The 17219-nt window shown below is 33.3% G+C and overlaps 1 long non-coding RNA gene across 1 annotated transcript in view; it reads right to left on the bottom strand.

Moving 5' to 3' along the window:
* Positions 1-205: 205 nt before the first annotated feature.
* The window catches only part of LOC149774350 (uncharacterized), an 80018-nt gene continuing 63004 nt past the window's right edge, over positions 206-17219 (bottom strand). Inside the window, exon 2 of the long non-coding RNA XR_016416879.1 lies at positions 206-483. This is a non-coding gene — a long non-coding RNA (uncharacterized LOC149774350). The remainder of the gene's footprint in view (positions 484-17219) is intronic.

Below are 17219 nucleotides of genomic sequence, written 5' to 3'. Positions count from 1 at the left end.
ACTGTGCTGACTCCATATGAAAGTTAAGTAGCAAAATTTTTGTATATTCATCTTTAGGACCTTTCTTTACACTTTATTCTACAATTTTACGAAGTGATCTGTCAGGTAAAAATTTGTCATTAGAGATCTATATGTGCCTTTGATTCTTGTGATTTTACTGCATCAAAATGGATAGAAGCTGCATGGATTTCAGTCTCATGCCACCTTTTTCTGGTGATGGAAGCCAAGAACAACTAGCCGCAGCAGTGGGAAAATGAATGGATCAAATAATAAAAAAAAAAACAGGAAACGATAAAGGACTATGATCTGAACACGGACAACACTATTGCATGGACTTCTTAACAAAAAAAAAAAAAAAAAAAAAAAAAAAAAAAAAAAAAAAAATCATTAACAAAACTAGACATAAAAAAAAAGAAAAATTGTTGACAACCAGGAAACGATAAAGGACTATGAACTGAACATGGATAATACATATGCAAGGACCTCTTAACAGAAAAACAAAAAGCAATATCGAACACTGGAACAAGGACCTACACTCAGTGTATCAACGGAAAACAGACAAAATGATAACCCATACGGAACGAAAGAAACAACACCAAGGAAGAAATGAGGGAGACATGTACAATGGCTAATGACGGTTTCTTAAACCCAGGCCACTAACAAGAACCGAGAGCAAGGCTGCAAATCACCCTTGTGTTGACAGAAAGAACACATGTGGAGAAACACAGCTCCCCGATACCACACATTCTAATGCGAAAGAACCTAACTTTACTGGATGTTGATGAAATTCTAGCCTGTAGTCGGCATCGTGGCAAGCGTGTTTATAGGGTTAAATGGCAAGACTTCCCCAAGACTACGTGGGACCCTGAAGAAGCTTTACCGCAGTTTTTGCTCTGGGAATTTCATGTAACAAAGACACAAAAAGGAAAGAGAAGAAAGTATGCAAAGTGAAGATTCCAAAGGGACTTGATCAATTAGTTCTTAAAGGTGGACTCATTATATTTGTTTTGCTGTGCTATACTTTCCTATCAACCTTTTCTTCCATATCTATCCTGCACATCTTCCTTCCTATGGTATAGCAGAACAGATGTATAAATCCCACACTTGGACAATTGACAGCTATGTTGCACATTCCAAATGGATTATTCTTTGCAAACAAATAACTACTGTAATTTTAAAAGCAGTCTATGGCACAATGTTAGTGCCAGTTCTTATTCAGTTCAAGAAAATCTTGAAATCCTTGTGATACCTGCAGATTACATTCAAAGCGAAGTGACATTCATGGAACATTATACAAAGTACTGTAGATTGGTGAAAAGTCAGACATTTATGGAACTGTTGTTCATGTGACTTTTGGTAGACAAAGATGATATATAGATTATTAGTGTGATTAATAATTAAGTGTTTGAAATTATTTTACATATACATGTATCAAGATATTTACCTAAAATTAGCATCCATAAGACCTCTTGGGATTATAAAGTTATTTCTGTTTCTAATTGAAAAGATTGTAATAAATCGCAATATTTTTGTACCTTAATACCCTGCACTATGGAATGTAAATTCTATTTAGGGAGTAGATTTTGTAGGTTTGTAGTGTGCAAGGAAGTGTGTGTGAACACTGATGCCACATAAAACATTATGAAATACATGTCTAAATCCAATTTATTCAATAATTTGACAAAAACAATAGTATGTTATAAAAATTTGGGGACCAAATTTTGCTGGGCCGGAGGGACATATTATAGGGCTAAATTTAGTTATTTCAGGTGCTATGGTATTTATATTAGTTTTAGAAGGAAAGATATATTTGTGTATAAATTTTCTAAATTCTCTACATAAATTTAATAACAGTATGTCTATGATAGAGTAACTCTACAGTCACTGTCAGATTTAGAGGCAGAGATTTGGGGTCAATACAAGGTTACCAGCAGCTATTCAAATGCTATGGTGTCAAGTTACAGTCCAGAGAAATTGAAACAAAGGAGTCAGTAGGACAGTTGGAAGATGTGTTTGTAAAGCTAATTAAAATCAATTATAGCAAGTTTGCCATAATACTTAAACATTAAAATTAGTGACCATTTGAAGGGAAATTTGAATCTCTTTTAGTAGGTATAAAGTGCTTAAAATAGAGTTGAGTAGTTATAGTTTAATTTTGAAGTAATTTGCTCAAAAGGATAAAGTTTACAAGTAATTTCATATTCAAAATAATATTTTTGTAAATTCTAACACACAGCATCAGTGGGAAAAGAGTGTGTATGGAGAGTACATATATGGCTTTATTTTGGATTACAAAATTTAGATTCTGTGCATTTTGATATGTAGATTAGAGTTAGATAAAGGGTCTGCACCTAACACAATCAGACCAGAATATTAGTTTAGAACAGGTCTTCAGGGAATGTTTTCTCTGAAGTCCGCTAGGATTGTTTAAATAACCAGGTCAAACATAGTGCAGGGAGTCAGCATGAAGAACTAGGGGCAACATACATCATTAAAGGTAGAAAAAGAAGAAACCCTCTTGCTTGTGACTAATTCCCCGAAGCGCAGTGACATCAGAAAGGCGCTACTACATTTGTCACAACTATTTTAAATGACATTTGAATGTTTTTAGATTAAATTTAATAAATAAATGCCTGCCATGTAACTTTCAGAAGAAAAAATGTCTGGCTTGAACCATGAAATTTTCAGGACTTCTGATATTTTCAGACATGTATTAATGTATGTACAGTGTATGTGGTTTCAAACATTACTAGGGATCCTGAAATTTTAATTGCTCTTTGCTACTTTTATTTTTCTCCAAAATTTTCATGGCAATTATGTACTTGTGAAATGTAATATAAAAACATTCAAAAGAGGTATAACAAGTTGTAGCAGAAAAGAACATAATTAAAATTATTAAATGTACCATGTAATGTATAATTTCCAGTTTGGCATTTACTACTGCTTTCGTATTAGAATTATCCTTCCTTGATTCAATAGTTTTCTCAAAGACTACTAATTTAATATTTAAAAGAATGAAAATATCAAAATCTTTAGTGTGAAGATTTCCAAAATTGTGTTCGTTATATAGATGCACACAGTTAAATTAAGCATTATTTATCTCCTAATGCTGTATTATAAAGCTGTTATTTATTTTCCATGACTGTATTATAAAGCTGTTATTTATTTCCTAATGCTCTATTATAATGCTGTTATTTATTTCCTAATGCTCTATTATAAAGCTGTTAATTATTTTCCATGGTAGTATTATAAAGCTGTTATTTATTTCCTAATGCTGTATTATAAAACTTATTTATTTCTTAATGCTTGATAATAAAACTGTTATTTATTTCTTAATGCTGTCTTATAAAACTGTTATTTCCTAATACTGTATTATAAAACTGTTATTTTTTTCTTAATGCTGTATTATAAAACTGTTATTTATTTCTTAATGCTGTATTATAAAACTATTATTTATTTCCCATGACTGTATTATAAAGCAGTTTTTTCTAATGCTGTATTAAAAAGCTGTTATTTATTTCCCATGACTGTATTAAAATGTTGTTTAATTCCCATGGCTGTATTAATAGGCTGTCATTTATTTCCCATGGCTGTATTAAAAAGCTGTTATTTATTTCCCATGACTGTATTAAAATTTATTTATTTCCCATGGCTCTATTAAAAAGCTGTTATTTATTTCCTATGACTGTATTAAAAAATTATTATTTATTTATATGACTGTAATATAAAAAGCTGTTTCATATTTTCTATTGCTGTATTATAAAGCTGTTATTTATTTCCCATGACTGTAATGAAACTTATTTATTTCCCAAGACTGTATTAAAAGCTATTATTTCAATGACTGTATTATGAAAAAGATCTTTATTATTTCCTATTGCTGCATTATAAAGCTGTTATTTATTTCTTTTGATTGTATTAAAACTGTTGTTTATTTCTTTTGGCTGTATTAAAACTGTTATTTATTTCCCATAGCTGTATTAAAACTGTTATTTATTTCCATAGCTGTATTATAAAGCTGTTATTTTTCCCATGGCTGTATTAATAAACTGTTTTTTATTTTTCATGACTAATATAAAAGAAGCTGTTTCTTATTTTATACTGCTGTTTTAAAAAGTTGTTTATTTCATATGGCTGTATTAAAAAACCTGTTATTTTCATATGACTATATTAAAAAGCTGTTTTTTTATTTTTTATGACTGTTGTAATGGTGGAAGTTTTTGGATATTTTCACAGTACATTCTGTTGTGGTCAGAGTGATATGTAACTATGAAGACTGACACATGTTCTAGACTTGTCATATATTGGTAGCTTGTGATGGTTAATCTTTGCTCTGTTTGGGGCATGAGTGAATTTTAATTAGGATCCACTAGAATAACAGTCTGAGAGATATGTCAGTGTCGGGTTATGTTGAGGAATTGACAAAGTAGAATTAAGCACAGACATATTCCTGGAAAAAAATGTCACAAAATGATATTTTCCAGAAAAGTTATTACTTAAAAATGGACTAGAGTGAATTATTCTGACTTTAATAGGAGTGTTAGAATTTTGGCTGTTAGAGAAAGTTAACCCTGATTGGATAAACTAATAGAGGGGATGTGTTTCCTTGCAAAATTTGGCCATCCAAGTTTGTCTGCAGAAAAGGAAGTCTGAGGGATTCCAAGGAAATTAATAAGTAATTTATCCCATTAAATGAATTGTCTAAAGGAAGAGGTCTGGAAAATGTAAGGGACATGGAAAAACAGACTTGGCTTCATAAAAAGGGAGCAAATCTCAGAAAAGCACAAGGAAAAGATAGTTCCATACCTGTGCAACCAATAGTTGGAAAAGACTGCAACCAAGCTATGGGCGAGGACCCAAAGAGGTTGTGAAGAGAGTCAGAGAATGAAAAGAAATACATCAACACTGACCTGTCACCAACAGTGATTTGGAAAGGGCCGGAAGGAACCAGGTTATGCTGGCATGCCAGCAATTTGAGTTTGATTTGTTTTATTGGTATATTACAGAATGGCTAATTACATTTTGCATACATTTTTAATTCTATTTCTAAGACAAAATGCTCAGTCATCACCTAAATAACAATAACCAAAACACCATGGAGATGGGAGTCACATACCCACATTCCTCTCCTCTCCTAACTGTATTAAAAATGCTGTTTTTTATTTCCTATGGCTGTAAAAAAAGCTGTTTCAGTGAATATTTATGGTGGATATTTATTTATTCATTGTACTGAATCCCAGAAGAATGCTATTTTAAAATCTGGATACATATGATGAATTAAATTAGGAAGTCAAAATTAAGGATAACAGTTGTGATTTTTCAAGTAATTGTTAAGTTCTTTGTTGTATAATTTAGATATAAGACCTCTCTTCAGAAAGGATTACACTAATTTATCACCACAATTGAGTACAGACCTATAAGACCATATGGGGTTTAAACCACTAATTCAATTTTCCTTAGAAATAACAAAACTATTTTGTGCACTAATGACCTAATATCCAATGCAAATACTCTTTGTTTGAAGTTAGTTCAAACTTTCTGAGCAATCAAAATTAAGTATATTCTTTACAGGATTTTCATTAGTTTCATGCTGGGTGGGCTTAAGATAGATTTGACCTGATGGGGAAAAAAATCTAAATCATGTAGATGCAAGGCCAAAATCTATTTAGAATTTAAAGCACTGATAGAAGTCTATGAAGATTAGAAAAGAAAAATTGCAGACAGATATTACAGCCAGTGTCTGGATTTCCAAAGATTAACTATGATATTCAATTTTTCACCACCCTGAGACTGGAATCCTGCTCAATTAATAATTAGTGGTCTGATTCCAATTTCTTCTTTCGATTAATAAGAGAGTATATTAATGAACTTTGAGGTAGGGATCAAAGAAGTATAATTGAAGTCTGTCTGTAGCTAATTAAGTACAGCACTGAATATTTATAAGTTTGTCAGCCACAGGCTTCTTCCTCTATTAGCCTTGGTGAAGATGTGTAGGAATTATCTGCAATTTTGTCTATTAAATGTCCTTTTATCTTTTGAATTTATTATGCCACCATAAAACTACTTCACTTTGCTTTCAACTGACATTTGCAAAACCAGCCATATTCCTGATGTCCATCATAGGTCTTTATAGCATGGTAATTTGTATGTCTTTATAACATGTTTTTTTTTCATGTCATTATAACATGGTATTTTCATGTGTTATAACATGGTGTTTTCATGTGTTATAACATTGTATTTTCATGTCCTTGTGAACATCTAGCAATGCTACTGACTGACACTCCATACACATGCTGACTATTGATAATAATGGCACAGTAACTGTTGTCTGTCATATCAAACAGTTATGGCATCTCCTTTATATTTTAGTAGCAGTGATATATTATCTGCTATTATTACATTCCTATCATTAGTACTAATAACCATTCAAGTTCAGTTCACTCCTCCAATTTGTAATTTTGTGGTCTTGGAAGAACAAGAACGTGATTCCAGTCTGATGCCTTATTATTGCCATTGCTTTCCATAACTGCCTGACATCCTGTAATACATGCCAAAAGGGGTCAAAGTAAAACTGCCAGACAAAATCCTGCAATACATACCAAAAAGGGGTCAATGTCAAATTGCCATACAACATCCAATAATACATAATAAAATGGGTCAATGTAAAATTGCCAGACAACATCCTGTAATACATATCAAAAGGGGTCAGTGTAATACTGCCAAACAACATCCTGTAATATATAATAAAAGGGGGGGTCAATGCAGAACTGCCAGACAACATCCTGTAATACATATCAAAAAGGGTCAATGTAAAACTACCAAACAACATCCTGTAATACATACCAAAAAGGGTCAATGTAAAACTGCCAGACAATATCCTGTAATACATACGAAAAAGGGGTCAATGTAAACCTGCCAGGCATCCTGTAATACATACCAAAAAGGGTTCAATGTAAAACTGTTAAACAATATCCACTAATATGTACCAAAAAGGGGTCAATGTACAACTGCCAGACAACATCCTGTAATACATACCAAAAGGGGTTAATGTACAACTGCCAGACAACATCCTGTAATACATACCAAAAAGGGCTCAATGTAAAACTGCCAGACAACATCCTGTAATACATACCAAAAGGGGTCAGTGTAAAACTGCCAGGCAATTACCTGTAATACATACCAAAAAGGGGTCAATGTAAAACTGCCAGACAACATCCTGTAATACATACCAAAAGGGGTCAATGTAAAACTGCCAGACAACATCCTGTAATACATACCAAAAGGGGTCAATGTAAAACTGCCAGACAACATCCTGTAATACATACCAAAAGGGGTCAATGTAAAACTGCTTGACAACATCCTGTAATACATGACAAAAATGGGTCAATATATAACCGCAAGACAGCATCCAGTAATATATATCAAAATGGGGTCAATGCAAAATGCTTGATAGCATTCTATAATACTTACCAAAAGTGGTTGATGTATAACTGCCAGAAACATCTAATAATGTATACTAAAGAGGGGTCAATGTTTATATGCCAAACAACATCCTATAATACATAGCAATAGGTTTCAATGTATAATTGCCAGACAACATCCTGTAATAATACCAATAGGGGTCAATGTATAATTAATTGCCAGACAACATCCTGTAATAATATCAATAGGGGTCAATGTATAACTGTCAGAAAATATCCTGTAATAATACCAATAGGGGTCAATGTATAATTGCCAGACAACATCCTGTAATAATACCAATAGGGGTCAATGTATAATTGCCAGACAACATCCTGTAATAATACCAATAGGGGTCAATGTATAATTGCCAGACAACATCCTGTAATAATACCAATAGGGGTCAATGTATAATTGCCAGACAACATCCTGTAATAATACCAATAGGGGTCAATGTATAATTGCCAGACAACATCCTGTAATAATACCAATAGGGGTCAATGTATAACTGCCAGACAACATCCTGTAATAATACCAAAATGAGGTAAATGTATAGCTGCCAGAAAACACCCTATAATACAAAACAGAAAGGGGTCAATGTATAACCACCAGACAACATCCAGTAATACATATAAAGAAGGGGAGAGTCTATAACTGCCAGACAATATCAGGTAATACATACCAAAGAGAGGTCAGTGTTCAAGTGCCAGAAAATGTTCTTATCATTTATGTTCTTTTTAACATAAAGGCATTTGCAAATGTTTGCAAGGATATGTTACAACTCTTTGGTCTTAAAGTAAGTAACAGAAAGAAAGTGAAACCAATAGTTTTTGTAAAATTCAACAACCAATTTATTTCTCTAAAATACAAAGTGAAATTTAAAAGGAACATATAGCATTGTGAATTAAAATCCCAATTAATCCTAGACTTTCTGAACAAGTCCCAATGTATTGAGTATTTTCAATGAATTCAATTCTTGAATGTGCTGATCTACCAAGAGTCTTGATGTATAACAATGAATAATCCAAAATACCTTTGAATGAATTCACAATAATCCCAAAATAGTATTTTAATCCAAAAGTCAATTAGCACTTTTTTAAATTTCAGTGAATAATTTAAATAACTATTCCTCTCACATTATCTTTGAGCATAACTAAAAATAATTTTACAGACTGAACTTACAGAACAAAATGAAGGCTTTGTTGATAAAAATCTCTTTTATATAAACCCCCATATGCTGTATTCACAATAGCATTTTCTGAAGAAAAAACCTCATCTTAATGAAAAATTACATCAAACTGCAAAACAAGTTCACTTCCAGAACCTTCTAAGGTCATAACCAAGGCAAGGTCTTCAGCTAAAATTCAAGTAAACATCTTTAAAAGATGACAATAGTCAGGTAGGCCAGAATAACATACAAAGGTCAAGCATACAATACAAATTATATATACATAGCAGGTGCTAAACACTGACACACACATACATACTTACACATACACAATGTAAACACTTTTAGCATTGGACTAGTAATGTAGCAGACTGGAGCTTAAACTCTAGCACTGGATTAGTACTGTACCAGACTGGAGCTTAAAAACTAGTACTGGAATAGTACTTTAACAGACTGGAGCTTAAACATTAGCACTGGACAAGTAACGTATCAGACTGGAGCTTAAAAACTAGTACTGGAATGGTACTTTAACAGACTGGAGCTCAAACATTAGTATTGGACTAGTACTTTACCAGACTGGAGCTTAAACATTAGCTATGGACTAGTACTGTACCAGACTGGAGCTTAAAAAGTGGTACTGGACTAGTACTGTACCAGACTTGAGTTTAAACACTTTTTAAAGTATTATAGGTATGTGTAGGGTTTAATGGCACATCAGCACAGTACTAGTTATATATCAGCAGTGATGATTAAAAGTTAGTTTTAAAAATGTAACTTTAAAATTTTTAAAAACTTAGGGGGATAAACCACTTTAAATGAATGTAAGCATATGATGGAATAAAGAAAAAAGATAAAGAATTTGACTTCTTTAAAAGGTCATAAAAACATAATGGTCAAAAAGGTAGACTGTAGCTATCAATATGCTAAAATCATTATCAATGTCTCTAATAATACTTTTCTTTAAAATTCAAAGTTCACTACCAATATGTACACCTTTTTTTTACTTTAACTTGTATTAGAAGAGTTGCAATGGACATACTGCATTGTCAATATTCCAGTTGTACATGATAATAGTGGTCAATACTGGAAGAGTTGCAAGAGGCATACTGCAGTCAGTATTCCATTTGTACACGATAATGGATATTGCCGTTAAACTAATAAAGAAAGCATTTTAGGCAATATTTATTTAAAGCTACTTGAGGAATTTTGATGAGTCTTAATTGGACAGTTTGATTCTCAATGGACTCTCATTTCTATATTAATTGTGTATCAAGATTTACGGCAAGGAAATTGGATGCCTTAGGCTAGATGATTTCATCTTCAAAAAGGCACTCAATTTTTGCAATAAAGTGTATTGTGGGATGTTATCATTTAGACGGCTGTGTACTCTATAAATTTCTGAACCAATATCCATCTAAGGTATAAATAGTGGAATTTTTTGGGGCTGGAGACGAGCTAAATTCTGAAAAAAGTACTAATTAAATATTGAGGTTTAATTTTTTAAATGTCTTTCACTGGTTTTTAACAAGTTTCCACTGTAATAACTAAGAGCCAATCTCCTCAGTGATTTTCTATCAATAAAGTGTCAAGCATTGACGATTAATGTGGTTTTATCACTAATCGTAAGCCGATGGAATATTTGCAGAATTTTGTTTTTGTGTACAAATAAATGTGGCTGAAAGATTCCAGATATTAAGTAGAAGTTATATCAAGGAATGTTTGAAAGAATAGAGTTTACTTTCATGTGATGTGAAAGTCGCCAATTTTGTGATAAATTTTGCCCTATGGTCTGAATATCCCTTCCCATTTGTTTGTATCCCCATACTGATTTAAAAGACAAAAAGTACAAATGAAAGTTTTCAGTGTGAAAGATAACCCTCTTCACCAGTCATTTCCAGTTCCTGGACAAGTCCATTTTTAGGAAAGGGGTGTAATTACGACTACACATGTATGCTTTGTAGAATGAAAGTAATATGCCTTCTGGACTATAATTTTAAACCTGATGATACCTAGATAGGACCCTAACACCACTGTCTTCTGCACATTTAATTCCAAACAGAAGTTTTCAGTGTTAAAGATGACCCTGTTTACCAGTCATTTCCAGTTCTTGGACAAGTCCATTTTCAGCAAAGGGGTGTATTCATGACTACACATGTATATATGCAGAAGGAAAATACTATGTCATCTGCTTCCGATATTTACAATGTCAAATCAAGCAAAGGAAATGAATGACGATTACAAATTTGCCTTTCACTTTGATTTAACAAGCAGTATAATTTCTATATACATGTGTGCAACTGATATAACTCTAAACTCACAACATTATTGTAATTTACAGAATTATCTGGCAGTTACTTAATAGGATGAACTATGTCACTCTGTTGTCTGAAGAAATCAACTTGCCATAGTGTATGCAACATGGCACTGTGTTAGTATGGAAAGTCTGTTAAGCATGAAAGGAACAGAGAATGCCAGTGTTAGGGCCACAATGGTCACATTCAGGTTAGAAATTATAAATCAATGAATGAACTAAGTTTTATGCACTTTTATCACATTAAAGTTTTCTACTACTGAAGTCATTGGGGGGGGGTACAAACAAATGGGTAGGTATAGTTGGACTATAGTTGGAATCTTATGAGGACATCCAATGGGTGATCTGGATTTCCAATATGGTGCAAAACATGTATTACTCTGGGAAAAAATTCTATATCTAAGGTTTAAAAAATTATAATACATGTAGAGGCATTTCCTAGTTCACTTGACCTTATGGATTCAAGCAGATGTCTGAAAGATTGTGCCTAAAAATATATGTGAAAATTATCCATCATATTTTCAAACCCTACCATTATTTCTTCATTAAATCTTTCCTGTATTCAGAAAATACCCCCTTTGTTACTTTATTAGACACAGACCAGAGGAGCTTATTCAATGACCTATTGTCTGTTGTCCATCATGCATAGGTCTGTCTGTCTGTTAACACTTGTTTATTGTGGCTACATTTATCTATCAAACTACTGGGAGAAATGTCATGTTGTGAAACTTTACACATACATTTATCTCATGGCTTAGTTGGACCAAAATAAAAATGGTGCTTCTCAGACATCCAATATGGCTTCCATGGTGGCCATCTTCAAAATCTCATTATCATTGCTTCTCCTGAATGGATGGTTATATCAACTTTGGAATTTCACCAGAAGACAATTTATGATGTGTATTTGGTCAAAAATGCAGAGCTGAAAAAGCCATATTCTTATGGAATCTTCAACAGAATGCCCTTATTGTGTCTAGCTGCATGAAAATGATACCAGTCTGATACCCAATATGCAAATCTGGTCAGCTCTACTCCTCCTAAAGAGATGGTCATATCAATAGGGGTTTTTCACCAGATGGTCATATCGATATGGGGTTTTTGCCAGATGGTCATATCAATATGGGGTTTTCACCAGATGGTCATATCGCTATGGGGTTTTTGCCAGATTGTCATATCAATATGGGTTTTTTGCCAGATGGTCATATCAATATGGGGTTTTCACCAGATGGTCATATCAATATGGGGTTTTCACCAAAAGGCTTTATATGATATCTGCTTGGTCTAAACAAAAATGATTTTCCAATATGGCCACCATGAAGGCTATTTTTCAAATCTAGTTATTGTTAGTCCTGAATGGATTGTCATATCAGCATGAGGTTTTCACTAAATAGTTTTTATGATGTCTAGTTGCTACTAAATAAAGATGGTGCTAATCATACCTCCAGTATCATGGCCATAGTAGTCATTATAAAAATCTTGATTTTGCTACATCTCCTGAATTGAAAGTTGTAGTGACATATGGTTTTACTTATAGACTTCTTATGATATCTTGTTTTATCCTAAAAAGCTTAGGAACTGGAGGCCATCTTGGAAGGACTAAAATAACTCTTATAATGATTAGTTGGTCTTAAATGAAAGAATGGCCATGGTGGCCATCTTGAAATTCCTGGTATTTGCTTTTCATGTACTTTTGTACCTATTTATGCACTGATACACAGAAAATTTAATTTTTTTAAGAATAAATGTTCCATGGAAACTAGAAGTCCTTGAAACTATGGATAGAATCCTGATTTAAAGTTAGATTTGTACCAATAATACCTTTCCCCTTTACTAAATGTCAAAAACTTTTAAATGATTTCATTTCAAACCAGCTCTTCAGAAATTTACTGACATTTTACAGAAAGTATCCTGAAATGAAGGCTTTTTAAGTTTGTACAAAATGAAACCAATCTACCTTCCAATATGCCTGCCATTACTAAAAATAGAAGGAAAAAACTGTAAATGATTTCATCTCACAAACTGCTAAACAGGATCTACATAAATTTGAGTTTGGTTTTCTTCTGTAGTATTTAATGTTGTTTTTTCCAGCACATTATAGGCTATACATAGTGGCCAGTATATTTGGTGGCAGAAGACCCTTGGAAGAACCAATGACCCACAGGAAGCTGCAGGCAAGCTTTCTCACATACTGATGTTGGTCAAGCCAAGTCAGCTTCATGCAGACAGAGGTGAGATGTGTGATCTGTAAAGACATGCACCTTAGACTACTTGGCCACCGAGGGCCCCTGACTAAATATGACAGCATCTAACAAATAATAATGATCTTCCATCTAAAATGACCTCTGCTATTAAAACAGAAGAACATTTAAGCTACTTCTGGAAAACTAGAAAGCAGAATTTGACCAATTGTTTTTAGAAAACATCCTGGATTCAATTAAAGCTTTTTGCAGATGACACTGACTTATCATCAGTAGAAATTGGCTAATATACTTTTGAAAAATACTTCAAAGAGCTTTTTTTCATAATCAGGTAAAAAAAATTGGAAAACATTTGATAGCAAGCATCCTGCTAACAAAGAATATTTTTCAACCATTCTTGTGCTTGACTATTAGACATATGTCAGCTAAGTGAGTGATATTCTGCCCACTTGGGCATCTTGTTCATGAATTTTAAATTAATCAACTGGATATTAATTCATCACAAAGATTTTTTTTATGGGAAGACTTTAAAGGACTTTAAAAATCAATTGCATAATACTCATCCATATTATTTATGAGATTATTATTTTGTTTGACAACACAAACAAGTGCTGACTAAAATGTCCCAGTTACTGAAAGAAATTTATTTGTATGCCCATTACAGAGAAGAAATTGATTTCCTTTTTGGATAAATAATTAGGTTACCGGATTTTAAGGAAATAGAAACATAATTTATTCCAGTTACTGTTTCTTGGTCAGAGAGAAAAACTGATAATCCTATCACATCTTCACAGAAGTTGTTGTCCTTAGCTTGTGCTTGCCTACAGTTGGTCTTTATCTGCATTGATGCTAGAAAGATTGGTTCTCATTTGACATTAAGGCATGAAAGTCAATCACAGTTTGGATAAATCAATAGCGGTGTCTGGTTCTGTATGCTAGAAAGAAATTTTTGTACATGAATATTGACTTTAAAGCCAATTAGTAATCTTTAATTTTTTTTTCATTTCAAATTTCTTTCTTCCAACATTCAGCATATTAACTTCCACATCATAACAGAAAGAATAAACTTCAAAATGTCTGAATGAATTCAATCATGTTGCCATAATCTAACTGGGATTGTTTTCATGTCATGACCACGGCTTTTCTAGAAAGGGTTATATTTTGGGTGTAAATTTAGTGTCATGTTTTCTAATGTACCGTTTGCTTAAAAATATGACCGTGAATTAATTGCATGAATGGTTTCTGTTCTGTTTATGAGTGAAAGAAAATGAATGAAATGGTTTGTATATGTTTCACATGCTTTCTATTGCTATCATGTTTTGATGTTCATAAAGTGTGAATTTTGTAAAATAGTATTATCTTCGCATCAGTGGAAGGTGAAAATTGGAATTTTCATTCAGCTGGACAAAGAAGTGTGTTCACAATGGCTTGAAGAGCAGTTTATTTTCTTTCACTCTGTTGTTGCTTGTATTAGACTGGTACTTGTGATCATTGGTGCATTTGAAGTTAATCTGATGCCTTCAAAGAGAGCAAATAAAGAACCTAAATTAACTGTCAATGAAATCACTTGCGTATGGCTCCCTAGGTCAAGTTACACTGACAATAATTTTATTGTTTATTCCTCAGAAGCTCTGGACAAGAAACTTAAACTTACTGTCCGTTACAATCAGAATTGATAATTTCTATGATGAGTTGAAGTGTGATCATGAGCCACTGAGATCTGGAAGCAAAATAATCAAAGGTCCTCATTGCAATTTAGAAACCATCATTGACACACTTGAAGTACAATCAAGAAGGAACATTTTTATGAAATCTGGTTTCTTTGTTAAAACAAGAAAAAATCTTTTATTAGAGATTCCCTCATTGTTGATGCAGACATTATGTTTGAAAGACCCCACTGACTCAGGAAGAGCAGCTAAAGGACTATAAAGCCTTGAGTCACCCCTAACACATAATAGCAAAGTTCAGCTTAAGATAAACAAACTGCTAAAAGTTATGAGATTCATGAAAATTAAAATGTGCATGGAAGACTTGACTCTTAAGGTCAGAATTGAAAAAAAAAAGAAAAAATCAAATGGATAAATGTGGCAGTGAAATGGAAGATTTTGCCAGGCTTTCATACAATGAACTCATTATTAATGATGGGGTATATGTGTTTGATGAGCAAAACAAACATGTCTGAAGAGGGTGAGTGAAGGCAAAATGTGGCAGATTAAAAGTTTGAGCATGGAAACAAAAATGGCTGTTTCTGTAGGAGATGATGCATCTCAAACTAGTCAGCAGGTAGGAGAGGACATTTTTTAATATGCAGGTTTGGAAACTAACTAGGATGTTAGCCATGGCCAGAACATTTTGAAGCAATGACATTTTTTTTGATAAATTACTTTCCTGGAATGTGAATGCATTTAAAAATAAATGCAAAAATGCTTTTTCTACAAAAACTTTAAAAGAATATGAGGAAAAATTGTTTCCGAAATGTTGGCTGACACTACAAATGAATTCATTGGCTTCTTGGGCTCAAAGTTTTATCATGAATCTGTACGTGGAAAATAAACCTTGTAGTGGAAGAGACTCTGGAGGCATTTATGCATAAGCTAATATTGAAATATATTGCTATTTAAAATCAAAATATATTGCAGCAAATGATGGATAACTTCTTTTGTGATACAAGCATTTTGTACATGGATATAGATATCTGGTATGATATAAGCCATTTTTGCCCATGGACAAAAATATTGTTTTGTTTTCCAATAGCTCTTCATGGGGATCATTCATTAACAGCATCCAGAAAGTGATGGCATAGCACTGTTGGAACATAAGCTTGCTCATGTGTTAAGCAAATTAGATCAAGGTATATTCTTTGCTGGTGATTTAAAGAATAGCATAGGTGAAATGGATACTTCCTCCAGTATACTTAAAGAGAAGCATAGGTGAAATGGATACTTCCCCCAGTGTACATACAGAAAAGCATAGGTGAAATGGATACTTCCCCCAGTGTACTAAAAGAGAAGCATAGGTGAAATGGATACTTCCCCCAGTGTACTTAAAGAGTAGCATAATTGAAATAGATACTTCCTCAAGTGTACTAAAAGAGTAGCATAGGTGAAATGGATACTTCCGTCAGTGTACATAAAGTGAAGCATGGGTGAAATGGACACTTCCCCCAGTGTACTAATAGAGTAGCATAGGTGAAATGGATACTTTCCCCCAGTGTACATAAAGAGAAGCATAATAGAAATGGATACTTCCCCCAGTGTACATAAAGAGAAGCATAGGTGAAATGGATATGTCCCCCAGTGTACATAAAGAGAAGCATAGGTGAAATTGATATTTCCCCCAGTGTACATAAAGAGTAGCATAGGTGAAATGGATACTTCCACCAGTGTACTAAAAGAGTAGCATAGGTGAAATGGATACTTCCCCCAGTGTACTAAAAGAGAAGGATAGGTGAAATGCATACTTCACCCAGTGTACATAAAGAGAAGCATAGGTGAAATGGATACTTCCCCCAGTGTACATAAAGAGAACCATAGGTGAAATAGATACTTCCCCCAGTGTACTTAAATAGTAGCATAGGTGAAATGGATACTTCCCCCAGTGTACTAAAAGAGAAGGATAGGTGAAATGGATACTTCACCCAGTGTACATAAAGAGTAGCATAGGTGAAATGGATACTTCACCCAATGTACATAAAGAGAAGCATAGGTGAAATGGATAATTCCCCCAGTGTACTTAAAGAGTAGCATAATTAAAATAGATACTTACTCCAGTGTACTAAAAGAGAAGGATAGGTGAAATGGATGCTTCACCCAGCGTACATAAAGAGAAGCATAGGTGAAATGGATACTTCCTCAAGTGTACTTAAAGAGTAGCATAGGTGAAATGGATACTTCCACCAGTGTACTAAAAGAGTAGCATAGGTGAAATGGATACTTCCCCTAGTGTACTTAAAGAGAAGCATAGGTGAAATGGATACTTCCCCCCAGTGTACTAAAAGAGTAGCATAGGTGAAATGGATACTTCCCCCAGTGGACTTAAAGAGTAGCATATGTCTTTTAGAAGATTCAATACGACAGTGTACTTGTGC

This window comes from Sinohyriopsis cumingii, unplaced genomic scaffold (assembly GCF_028554795.1).
Source record: "Sinohyriopsis cumingii isolate HCF-2022 unplaced genomic scaffold, ASM2855479v2 utg000349l, whole genome shotgun sequence".
In the NCBI taxonomy this organism is placed as follows: domain Eukaryota; kingdom Metazoa; phylum Mollusca; class Bivalvia; order Unionida; family Unionidae; genus Sinohyriopsis; species Sinohyriopsis cumingii.
This window is presented reverse-complemented; position numbering and strand designations above follow the sequence as displayed.